This window comes from Bos javanicus, chromosome 4, assembly GCF_032452875.1.
Source record: "Bos javanicus breed banteng chromosome 4, ARS-OSU_banteng_1.0, whole genome shotgun sequence".
NCBI lineage: Eukaryota > Metazoa > Chordata > Mammalia > Artiodactyla > Bovidae > Bos > Bos javanicus.
Window position 1 is genome coordinate 85,106,189 of NC_083871.1, and position 12,355 is coordinate 85,118,543.

General features: G+C 35.8%; 1 long non-coding RNA gene across 3 annotated transcripts in view; it reads right to left on the bottom strand.

The window, feature by feature from the left end:
* The window catches only part of LOC133246812 (uncharacterized), a 37,430-nt gene extending 31,734 nt beyond the window's left edge, over positions 1-5,696 (bottom strand). For all 3 annotated transcript variants that reach the window (XR_009736185.1, XR_009736186.1, XR_009736187.1), the window contains exon 1: positions 5,595-5,696. This is a non-coding gene — a long non-coding RNA (uncharacterized LOC133246812). The remainder of the gene's footprint in view (positions 1-5,594) is intronic.
* Between the last annotated feature and the right edge of the window lie 6,659 nt (positions 5,697-12,355).

A 12,355-nucleotide genomic window follows, 5' to 3' on the forward strand; every position in this document is an offset into this window, starting at 1 on the left:
AGACTCTGATGCTGGGAGGGATTGGGGGCAGGAGGAGAAGGGGATGACGGAGGATGAGATGGCTGGATGGCATCACTGACTCTTGGACGTGAGTCTCAGTGAACTCTGGGAGCTGGTGATGGACAGGGAGGCCTGGCGTGCTGTGGTTCATGGGGTCGCAAAGAGTCGGACACGACTGAAAGACTGATCTGATCTGATCTTGGAGGAGTGAACCCTTTATTATTTAACATGCCTCTTTAACTCAATAATCTTTCTTGTTCATAAGTGGGCTTTGTCTGACATTAGCTAATTTAGATTTCATTTTGATTACTGTTAGCATATTTTTCTCCAACCCCTTGCTATCCTTTTGTCTGTTTCTTTGTATTTAAAGTAAGTTACTTTTAGACAAGACACAGGTCTCTTGGACCTTTGTATTTTATCAGTTCTAACAATCTGTTGGTGGTGGTGTTTTTAGACCATTCATATCTAAAGTAATTATCATCATGCTTGAATAAATATATGTCATGTGCACAGCTATTTTCTATATGTCACATTTGTTCTTTGTTTCATTTTCCTCTGCTTTTTCTGTTTAACTTATTTTATAAGATTGTCTCAAGTACACTGCTTTTTAAAAAAAATTTAGTGGTTGCTCTAGAATTTTCAATACAAATTTCTTACTGTTAAAAGTTCACCTTCAGTTAACATTATACTGTTTTATATATTACTTAAGACAGAATTCCCAATTCTTTCCTCTCATTCCTTATAACATCACTGTCATTTCACTTATCCATATGTTATAATCCTCCAAACACTGTCACTGATATTAAAGTAAGCAGGTACCTTTAAGATCAATTCATAATTTAAAAAAATTATCTTTATTTACTCCTTCGTTTTCTTTTTATTGATCCAAGTTTCTGATCTATATTCTTTTCTTTCTGCTTTGAGAACATCTAAAATTTGCAAGGTAAGTCTCTTGAGCAAATACCTCAGTTTTTGTTTGTAAGAGAAAAATCTCCATTTTTGAAGGATGGTTTCAATATATGTGGGCATTTTTCAAATCTTTGTCTATATATTTACTCCATTCTATTCTCTCTCAAAATTTCTGATGAGAAATGCCCTGTAATGTTAAATTTGTTCATAAATACATAAGATTTTTTTTTTCCTTTGGCTGAAGATTTTTGCAGTCTGAAAATAATATTTAGCTGTAGTGAGTTTGGGGGGATTGTTTGTGTTGTTTTCAGTATTACTCTGGTGTTATCTGAGCTTCTTAGTTCTGCGGCTCAGTGTCTGGAATCAGTTTTGAAAACTTCTCACCCATTATTACTTCAAATATTCTTCTGATCTTTTCTCTCCCCTCTACTCTGGCATTCATTAAAAATAGTTTACACATTTGAAATTGTCCCAGAGTTCTTGGATATCCTTTTCTATCTTTCCTTATTCTGTACATGTTTCACTTTGTTGTGTTATAAATTATGAGGAGTAAGCATTCTCGAATATTCCAAATAAATCTTTTATTTTGGTGATGGACAGGGAGGCCTGGCATGCTGCGATTCATGGGGTCGCAAAGAGTCGGACACGACTGAGCGACTGGACTGAATTGGTAGGGAACTATGTTCTGCTAAAGTCCTTTTCCCTGGAAAGTATGCCTTTATTATGGTGAAGGTCTGGACATATTATGTACTGTTACTCCTGTCTTCTCCCTGCCAGCGCCATGAAACATCTTTCTTGGATCCTCAATGTGAGAAATTGGTACATTTTCTAGACATATTGGAGTCTCCCAAAACTGTGATAATGAGGACTTCCTCATTCTCACACTAGTCACATTCAACAATCCATCAAAATTATCTGGTGTTTCTACCACTTTAGGGCTCCAGTATCATCTGCACCAAGTAAGCAGATCCCAGTCATTAGAGCTCTCTGGAAACATCTGTTTCTACAGATTGGGGGTATTGCAACCTCAGTTCTGTGATTTCTTAGAAATCATTGATCTTCTCTTTTCCCTATTTTTTTTTTTTTTTTTGATATAAGGATGGGATAATGATTTCCAAGCTCTTTACATGTAAGAAATGAGATGTAAAGTATAACTAAGTGCTTTTAGCATAAAATTCTTAACTAGGGGGTCCCAGATGGCTGGTCTGTTTTTCTTTTATTGGTATGCCTCTATAAGCCCCATTCAGGAAAATTCTTAGAAAAACAGATCTCTAGAGATTTTATCAAGTTTGGGATCTAGACACCGTAATATTAAAAACTACCCTTGGTGATTCTTTTGTACAACCAGGTTGTAGAAACTAATGTTCTCAAAAATGTTATTGTTGGCTAGAGCTATCAATTTATTATTCTATATTTTCTAACTTTTAAATGTCTAATATATTTTAAAGCAGTTATTATTATCTTAAATAGTCTATTTTCCATTTTTCTTCAAGAATCTGATCCCACAAATTACTATAATCAAACTGTTGGTTGTCATCAGTGTCGCAAACTTGACTGAAATTGAGGTATGGTATCGAGGTACGGTATAAAGGTATCCATTAAAATTCTAGAAAGCCCTTAAAAATGATACATGGAAGTATTAATCAGTTTCCTTAAATGATAGAGCAATCCATTCAAATCATTAGAGGGAAGGAAATACCCAATGACATATTTAAAATTCTGTAGTAGAAAGTGATTTAAATTAATTAGGAAGATATAATTGGGGGTCTAGAAAATTTGATATGTAAAATGAAGTTGGAGACCATGTTTAATATTAATAAAGGAATTCAGATCCCGGAACACCTTTGACCTGTCTCTAATAGTGCAAAACTGAACAAATAGAACCTTGGAGTATTTGATAAATTTCTCTCAAAATTGAGGCTAATTTTGATACAACTTTTATTTATAGATATAAGCAGTATATGTACATTTATATGTTGATAAATATATTCTCTCACAAGATTAAAGTTATAGAAGATTAGAGGAGACTAAGTGAACTAGAAAGCATTATTATTATGTGAGAAGTCTAGATCTGTATTTTCTTCCAAATAAAGTTTCCTGGAAGAGATAAACCTGGAAGATGCTGTTCCTTTGAGCTCTGAAGCTTTCACTCCTGCAGAGCATGTTATCTTTCCCAAAACTTTGATATGAATAAGGGAAAATTTTTAAATCAAAGTTCGGTGCTACTAAAATATTAATATCCCAAAATTCAGAAGCCTGAGCAAGATATGTCGTCACTGGGCCACAATGTATATTAAAAAACAAAAAAAAAAATCTTAGCCAATGACTTATTGTTCCAAATAAGAATATAATAGTAGTATCCTTACCTAAAACACTTAAAGACTCATGCCTTATACAAAGTGCCTAAAATGTAAGCAAAGTGTACTGGTGCTAACACATTGAGCCATTTCCTAGGCAATATTCCTCAAAATAGGGAGTTAGGATGAAACACAGCTGAGTGTTTAAAATAGCTAGATAACAGTATTTTTTCCCCTTCCCCAAATTTCAGTTCATATTTTTCTCATATTGATCTCTGATCCCCTCCACCCAAATTAAATGTATTTTTCCACTGCAGGAGAAATGATATAGTAGGCTTTGTGTGGTTTGCTGCCTACCATTTACAGTATTAACCATGAAAGTATAAAATAAACTGTGAATTCAGTGCATGTTTATGTGTAAACTATCTGCGTTGAGAAGATGCTTCACTTGGTCCCATAGGGTTAGTACAACCTCATTTAAAGTCAGCTTAGCTAGCAAGTAGTCTTCATGTATATAATAAGATTTCTGGTACCCTGGATAAGAATAAGGAGATAAAACTTAAATCATAGTACATGACACTTCAAAAGGTTTTTTATCTCACCTAATTTAAGATTCATAACTAAAGCCAGGCTATGATTTTATTCTGACATTTCATCTGCTTAGCATAAGGAAGAGTCATCATGACCTCAGAATCTGAGCCAGCCACAGCCATCCAGCAATCTAATTTTATACTCAGTAGGCTAGAATATTTTTCATCATTCTGGAAATGTTCTGGTTCATCTAGGAAACACTCGTCTTATATTTTACCTTCTTAAATAGATAATGGAGTAATAGTGATCCTCTAGATTAAGTTTATTTAATGGTTTTAAAATGTAGATTCAAAAAATCTTGTCAATGAGAATAATCCTCTTTAGGTGTTTTGCCAGATGCTTGGTAACAACTGTTCTGTAGTGCAATTTACCCTGAGATATTTGCTTCTTGAAGTTTTCCTGATTAAGTGAATCAGAAGTAAACAGAATGCATTTTATACTCCTCTAAGTTTCAGATTGATGTGCAACACAAATTAAATTACTGTTAACTGCTAAAAATGTTCATTTTCATGCTTTAATTTTAAATTCTTGTGTACATAATACTTTCCCACTGTTAATTTAGCTTTAATCTGATGCAGTTCTATTTAACATATAAAAAACTGGTGACATAAAAATCTATAACTATTTTAAAGAATTATATTTCAAGATTCTGCCTTTTCTGCAGGTAGATGAGTAATACATTTTTGAATGGTGCTATTAATACTACTAAATTCTAAATAAAAATTGAGGCCCACGTATGATTAACAGAAGCATTAGGATACTTTGTGGGCTTTAGGCAGAAGGTGAAAATCAGCAAATTATGTGTTTGTGGGTAAGCTTTCTAAGGAAAAGAGAATTGAGAAAATATTTGATTAAATGATCATGCTTCTAAGAATTACATAGATCTGAAATCCTATAGTCCTTTTTAAAAATATTTTTAAATTCCCCACCACAAATCTCCAAAAAGTAGAATGTTACGACTGAAGCAGAAAATCAGGGAGGAATACCTTCCTAGGATTATCTGCTCATTTCCCCTTTAAGAAGCCCCATAAATATCTCCAGATCACCATAGATTCTGAAAAACTACATTTTTTTCACATTTCTATAAGCTTATCTGCAGTTTTCCCAAATTATTTTTTTTTAGTATTATGTCTCTCAGCAATGCTTTTAGAAGTGTCTCTTAAAGATGATGAGGTCAAAGAGAGTTAAGACACTTATTAATAATGTTTAAAAGGTCAAAATCATTGAGCATGTGAAGCATGAAATAAAAGAGCATTCTAGGGGTATATCTATTAATACCTTACAGTTAAGAGCTGAGTTGGCTTGAAGCATGACATCACTGAAAGTACAGGTATAAAAAGACATAGAAGCTAGCTAACAGACATGCCCTGAACAAGATTAATGGTTCTCCAGATGTGATTTACAGGAAACTGACTGTCCTCAAGGACATTGCTGGTTGTCTGCCAGCCCAGGTCTGTTGAATTAATGTTTAAATTATTGAGTTGGCCAAAAAATTGAACATCTTATGGAAAACTCTGAATGAACATTTTTGGCCAACAATATTTACCTACATCCTGCCTAATTCAAAGGTGACTTGGATTTGAACTTCATACTAGAAGAAAATTGAGTAAATGAGTAAATTAGCTAAGATTCAAAGTATGATACATCCATAGAGATATCACTACTTAATACAGGAGGTCCAACATCATTGTCAGAATTGATATAAAAACTGAAATGAGTTCACAAATGTCTAACATAAGGAAAAATAATTGTTAACTATAGTGTCCATGACATCGTACCTGTCTTCTCAGTACTTACAGTCCAATCTGTGAAACAAATATGCAGTTTCAATCCAATGCCTTATGGAAGCCTATTAGGTCAAAATATGTGGCCTAGTTTAGTACAGTAAAGGAGGGCATGACACACAATGGGAGTGAAGTTCTAGTATCCAGGCAACTAAGGCACTTGTAGTGGGACTAGAGAGATATAGGAGAAGTAGATATTTGCAATATTCAATGATTGCTTTTATATGGAACATGGAAAAATAAGAGAAACCAAGAAAGAATATCTTGGCTGACTGCATATCTTTGGCTGGTGCACTGTTGTCTAAGATTAAGAAACAAGAGGAGGAGTGTGTTCTGAGGAAGGAGAGATGAGTTTCATTTTGGACAAATGGGGTCTGAGGCTGCCCAGAAGAAACAGATCTCTGAAACTAAGGACAGTGAATTTTTCCCTCTGGGTCTTCAAGAGAAGACATATAACAGAGGAAGCAACTTCCTCAAAACAACATTTTTATATAAATAACATACCAAATTTCTTAGGTCATTTCTTATGTATTCCTCTACAATAGTCCAGAAGTAATATTTAAATATAGTTAACTGAGAGCAAATTTAAAGGTTTTTAAAGTATATATCATCCAATGGATGCATGTATATGTATGCCTGAGTCCCTTTACTGTTCACCTGAAACTATCAGAACACTGGTAATCAGCTATACCCCAGTATGAAATAAAAATTAAAACAAAAGTATATATCATCCAGGTAGAGACCTTGAAGGGTTAGGCTGTGGATAATTTTCTTCTCAAAGTCTTTTAGTTATTATAATGGGAACTTCATCTCTTTGGGGACTATTGGGAAAACTACTTTTGCCTCTGCCTTCATCCTTGTAACTATTTATTCTGATTTCTGATTAGTGGAATGACAAGAATCTCACAGCTACTAGTATTCCTTCCTCTTAGTAAGGATTGAAGTGTTAAAGATGACTGTTTCTATGTTATTTTCACTTTTAGGCTAGAAAGAATAGCAAGAAGACATAAGAAAGCCTTCCTCAGCAATCAAAGCAAAAAAATAGAGGAAAACAACAGAATGGGAAAGAATAGAGATCTCTTCAAGAAAATTAGAGATACCAAAAGAACATTTCATGCAAAGATGGGCTCAATAAATGACAGAAATGGTATGGACCCAACAGAAGCAAAAGATATTAAGAAGAGGTGGCAAGAATACACAGAAGACCTGTACAAAAAAGATCTTCACAACCCAGATAATCACGATGGTGTGATCACTCACCTAGAGCAAGACATCCTGGAATGTGAAGTCAAGTGGGCCTTAGAAAGTATCACTAAGAACAAAGGAGGTGATGGAATTCCAGTTGAGCTATTTCAAATCCTGAAAGATGCTGCTGTGAAGGTGCTACACTCAATATGCCAGCAAATTTGGAAGACTCAGCAGTGGCCACAGGACTGGAAAAAGTCACTTTTCATTCCAATCCCAAAGAAAGGCAATGCCAAAGAATGCTCAAACTACCACACAATTGCACTCATCTCACACGCTAGTAAAGTAATGCTCAAAATTCTCCAAGCCAGGCTTCAGCAATATGTGAACCGTGAACTTCCTGATGTTCAAGCTGGTTTTAGAGAAGGCAGAGGAACCAGAGATCAAATTGCCAACATCCACTGGATCATGGAAAAAGCAAGCGAGTTCCAGAAAAACATCTATTTCTTCTTTATTGACTATGCCAAAGCCTTTGACTGTATGGATCACAAACTGTGGAAAATTCTGAAAGAGATGGGAATACCAGACCACCTGACCTGAAACCTATATGCAGGTCAGGAAGCAACAGTTAGAACTGGACATGGAACAACAGACTGGTTCCAAATAGGAAAAGGAGTACGTCCAGGCTGTATATTGTCACCCTGCTTATTTAACTTCTATGCAGAGTACATCATGAGAAACGCTGGACTGGAAGAAACACAAGCTGGAATCAAGATTGCCAGGAGAAATATCAATAACCTCAGATATGCAGATGACACCACCCTTATGGCAGAAAGTGAAGAGGAACTCAAAAGCCTCTTGATGAAAGTGAAAGTGGAGAGTGAAAAAGTTGGCTTAAAGCTCAACATTCAGAAAATGAAGATCATGGCATCCAGTCCCATCACTTCATGGGAAATAGATGGGGAAACAGTGGAAACAGTGTCAGACTTTATTTTTCTGGGCTCCAAAAAAAGGCAGATGGTGACTGCAGCCATGAAATTAAAAGATGCTTACTCCTTGGAAGGAAAGTTATGACCAACCTCGATAGCATATTCAAAAGCAGAGACATTACTTTGCCAACAAAGGTCTGTCTAGTCAAGGCTATGTTTTTTCCTGTGGTCATGTATGGATGTGAGAATTGGACTGTGAAGAAAGCTGAGCACAGAAGAATTGATGCTTTTGAACTGCAGTGTTGGAGAAGACTCTTGAGAGTCCCTTGGACTGCAAGGAGATCCAACCAGTCCATTCTGAAGGAGATCAGTCCTGGGATTTCTTTGGAAGGAATGATGCTAAAGCTGAAACTCCAGTACTTTGGCCACCTCATGTGAAGAGTTGACTCATTGGAAAAGACTCTGATGCTGGGAGGGATTGGGGGCAGGAGGAGAAGGGGACGATGGAGGATGAGATGGCTGGATGGCATGACTGACTCAATGGACGTGAGTCTGAGTGAACTCCGGGAGTTGGTGATGGACAGGGAGGCCTGGCGTGCTGCAGTTCATGGGGCCGCAAAGAGTCGGACACGACTGAACGACTGAACTGATAACAACAAATCATTCCTCATGGAATTCAGGTTTCATAAAATAAGCACGTCTGGATCTGCCTTTTAGATGCAGGTTTGAATGGGAGCCTAATTTATCCCAGTCTCAGGACAAGGTGCGTATGAAACTGTGACTTTTTCTTAGGCTGCCTAAGTAACTGTCCAATTGCAGACCAAATCTCCTTTTGCATAGGTCTCAGATGGATTTTGGAAAAAGTGACAAATCTTTATTTTTGCAGCTTTTTATCTAATCTACTTTTCCCAGAAAGAAACATTTATATTTTGATGCCAATTTAATGTTTGTGTGTTTTAAGTCTTCAAGAATCTGTAGCAGCTGGGGTACAATTTTACCCTCAAAAGAACACACACAGTCTCTCATTGGGATGATTTTTGGAGTATTCAAATACTGAAGAATGGATGGTATACATTTCACTTAAAGTATAGAACAGCATTTTGGTTAGTGTTTCTAAGTGTTTTGGTACTTAAGATTTACTGGAGAAATAATTAAAATGCATATTTTCCAACACAAACCACAGATTCCAGATAAAACAGATTTGGAGTAGAATCCAGCATGTATTCTGAATGGATCCAGTAGAATCCATTCTTTAAAAAGAATGGTAGAATATTCTGATTGAAATATTCATGAATCTTACTTGTAAGAGACAGTTATCAGTTTAGGAGCAAAACAGCAAATGTCTCAAGTTTTTGTTGAATGTTATCCATCTTGGAATCTAAAACTTTACAAAAGTTACATAAAAAAATAACTTTACTCATTGTTAGTTGAAACAGTGTTGCTTATCTGACAAACTGATGGTGATCCATATTGTAGACTGAATAAGAAAAAAATAAAACCATACTTCCCTTAATACTGAGAATTGGAAAACACAAAAAGAGTATGCTGCAATAGGATCAAAAGCCACAGAGTCATAAATTATCGTCTTTCGACTGAGTTTTGAGGAATCAAAAATCAGAAAACATGCATATACTGTTATAAAACTGAGAAAAGATATCAGACCAGAAAATAAGCCAGTTGGTAATAGGATAGAAAGATCCCATGGAGTAATGGAATCATACCCATATTCAGTAATATTCAAAGCAATGGCCAATTTTCACCCTGCAGTTCCTGCTCTAAATCTTTGTCTTTTGTGTGTGTGGTTTGATGCCTATTAATTGTTACATTAAATTCCAAGTTGTTGTTGTTCAGTTGCTAAATCGTGTCTAACTCTTTGTAACCCCCATGCACTACAGCACACCAGACTCCTCTGTCCTCCACTATTTTAGATAAATTGTGTTATGTTTACTTTTTATAAAAAGAGTTAAAATAGATACCTCTCCTGGGCATTGTTTTATATGGTATCAGAGTGCCAAAGAAGGAAATGGCAACCCACTCCAGTGTTCTTGCTTGGAGAATCCCAGGGACAGGGAAGCCTGGTGGGCTACCGTCCATGGGGTCGCACAGAGTCAGACACGACTAAAGCGACTTAGAAGCAGAGCGCCGAAGAATTGATGCTTTTGAACTGTGGTGTTGGAGAAGACTCTTGAGAGTCCCTTGGACTGCAAGGACATCCAACCAGTCCATTCTAAAGGAGATCAGCCCTGGGATTTCTTTGGAAGGAATGATGCTAAAGCTGAAACTCCAGTACTTTGGCCACCTTATGCGAAGAGTTGACTCATTGGAAAAGACTCTGATGCTGGGAGTGATTGAGGGCAGGAGGAGAAGGCGACGAGAGAGGATGAGATGGCTAGATGGCATCACCGACTCAATGGACATGAGTCTGAGTAAACTCCGGGAGTTGGTGATGGACAGGGAGGCCTGACGTGCTGCGATTCGTGGGGTCGCAAAGAGTCAGACATGACTGAGCAACTGAACTGAATCCAGAGACCATGCACTTTATTTTATTCACTTTCTGTTTACCTACAGTGTATATGATATATTAACATGAATACCTTAAAATCACTCAGAATACTTTATTACTATTAATACTGAATAAATAATACATAACTCAGTTTTCAAAATATTGCAAGAGAACTTCTGTTAACTGAATTACCACCTAGTCATTTGCTCTCGTGCATCTGCCTCAGGTGTCTGTCACCATCTTATTATACCTTCCACCTAAAATTGTGGCTTGTTTCTTTAATTTACCCTATCTGTGGGGTAATTCTGAACCTTTCTAGGCATGTTTTTATATTACTCTTGGTTTTCTTCCTTTAATAGAAATTGGATCAGTTGGGATCTATCTAGAAATTGGAAACCACTGTGGTGGTAAAGAATCTACCTGCAAAGTAGGAGACCGGGGTTCAATCCCTGAATGTCAGAAAGATCCCCTGGAGAAGGGAATGGCAACCCACTCCAGTTCTTGCCTGGAAAATCCCATGGGCAGAGGAATCTGGTGGGCTACACTCCACAGGTTGCAAAGAGTCTAACATGACTGAGCAACTGACAATTTCTCCACTTTCTTTACTTTCCTAGTCATTTCTAACAGGAAATTGGTTACGTGGTGGCTGGAAGAGCAAAAATAGGACTTTCTCAAAGAAAATGGAGAATTAATAATTACAAGCAGCAGCTACCACTTTTAAGTCTAAGGGAAAAGAAGAAGAGATAGAGTCGTTAAGAACCTAATAGTTCAGAAAGAGTTGGTCAGAGCGGGTGCTCGGACCTCTGTAAAGTTAACCTGTCTCGGTGCTTCTGCTACCTGGGGTCATACAGTCAGGTTGGTTCTGAAGATGGAGGAAAAAAAAAAATGGAGATTAAAGTTTGTCACTGCTTCTACAGCAACACTAGGGGAAGAGAAGTAGTAAATACTTTCTTTACAACTCCCATATTCCAAGCTTTCTCTGGTTTCTACTGCCTGACCTAAATTAAAGTCAGCTCTCAGTGAAATGAATCCCAGTAACAGAATCAGAGTATAGAGGGTTTAATTTAGTGCTGAGAAACAATAACTTTCACTGAAAAAATTAATCTTTTATATGTGCTTTTTAATGTAACTTATTTTGTACTTCTCATTATAGTAATTAACTTCCCTGTGTGTAATAAACACGTTTTCATTTTAAGACTGTGACAACAAATGTATATAAATTATAAATAAAATTATGATTCTTGCTCAGAGAATTACCATCCTATGCATTGAATGAGACTCTCAAACACAGAGTATTTTATGACTATTCAACTTGTAGCTCCTTGAAATGTTTCATTCTTTTTTGTCCTGCATATGCATTTAAAGCTGTAAATGTCTCTCTATATAGCTTTGCTTCAGCTGCATCTCCTAAGTTTTATAAGCCATGTTATTTTTCAGTGCAAAGTATTTTATAATTGTTATTCCAATTTTTTGACCCATTGGTTTTGAAGTTTATGTCTAATTTCCAAACATTTGAGGATTTTCTAATTATTATGTTGTTGCTTTCTAGTTTAATTCCTCTCGGATAAGAAAATATTCTTTGTATTATTTCAATACTTTGCAATTTGTTTATACTTAAGTGTTTAGCATATAGATTCATTTTGGAAAAGTGCCGCATTGTTACTAAAAATGATGTACATTTTGCTTCTTTTGAGTGTAGAACTCTGTAAATATCAAACAGGACAGAATGGTTATATATATTCCTTACAGCTTTGTGTTAGCCTTTTCTAACAGTTACTAAGATTTGCGTTCATATAACCAAGTGTGACTGGTAATTTTTCTGTTTATTTCTTTAAATTTTTGCTTTTTGCATTTTTAAGTAAATTAGGATTGTTGTATCTCCATTTTTATAAAGACCATTTATCCACATAAAATGTCTTTCCTTTGCCTCTAATATTTCCTATATCAAACTTTTTTTATATTAGTATAGTTATATCAAATTAATTTGGTTAGTATTTAAATATTTTTACAGTATACTTTTTAAAAGTCACTTTCTATATTCTCATCTAAAATGTGACTTTCATACAGATAGGATGGCAGAGCAGAAAGACATGAGCTCACCTCTTCTTATAGTAACATGAAAATCACAACTAACTGCCAAACATTGACCAAAAAATT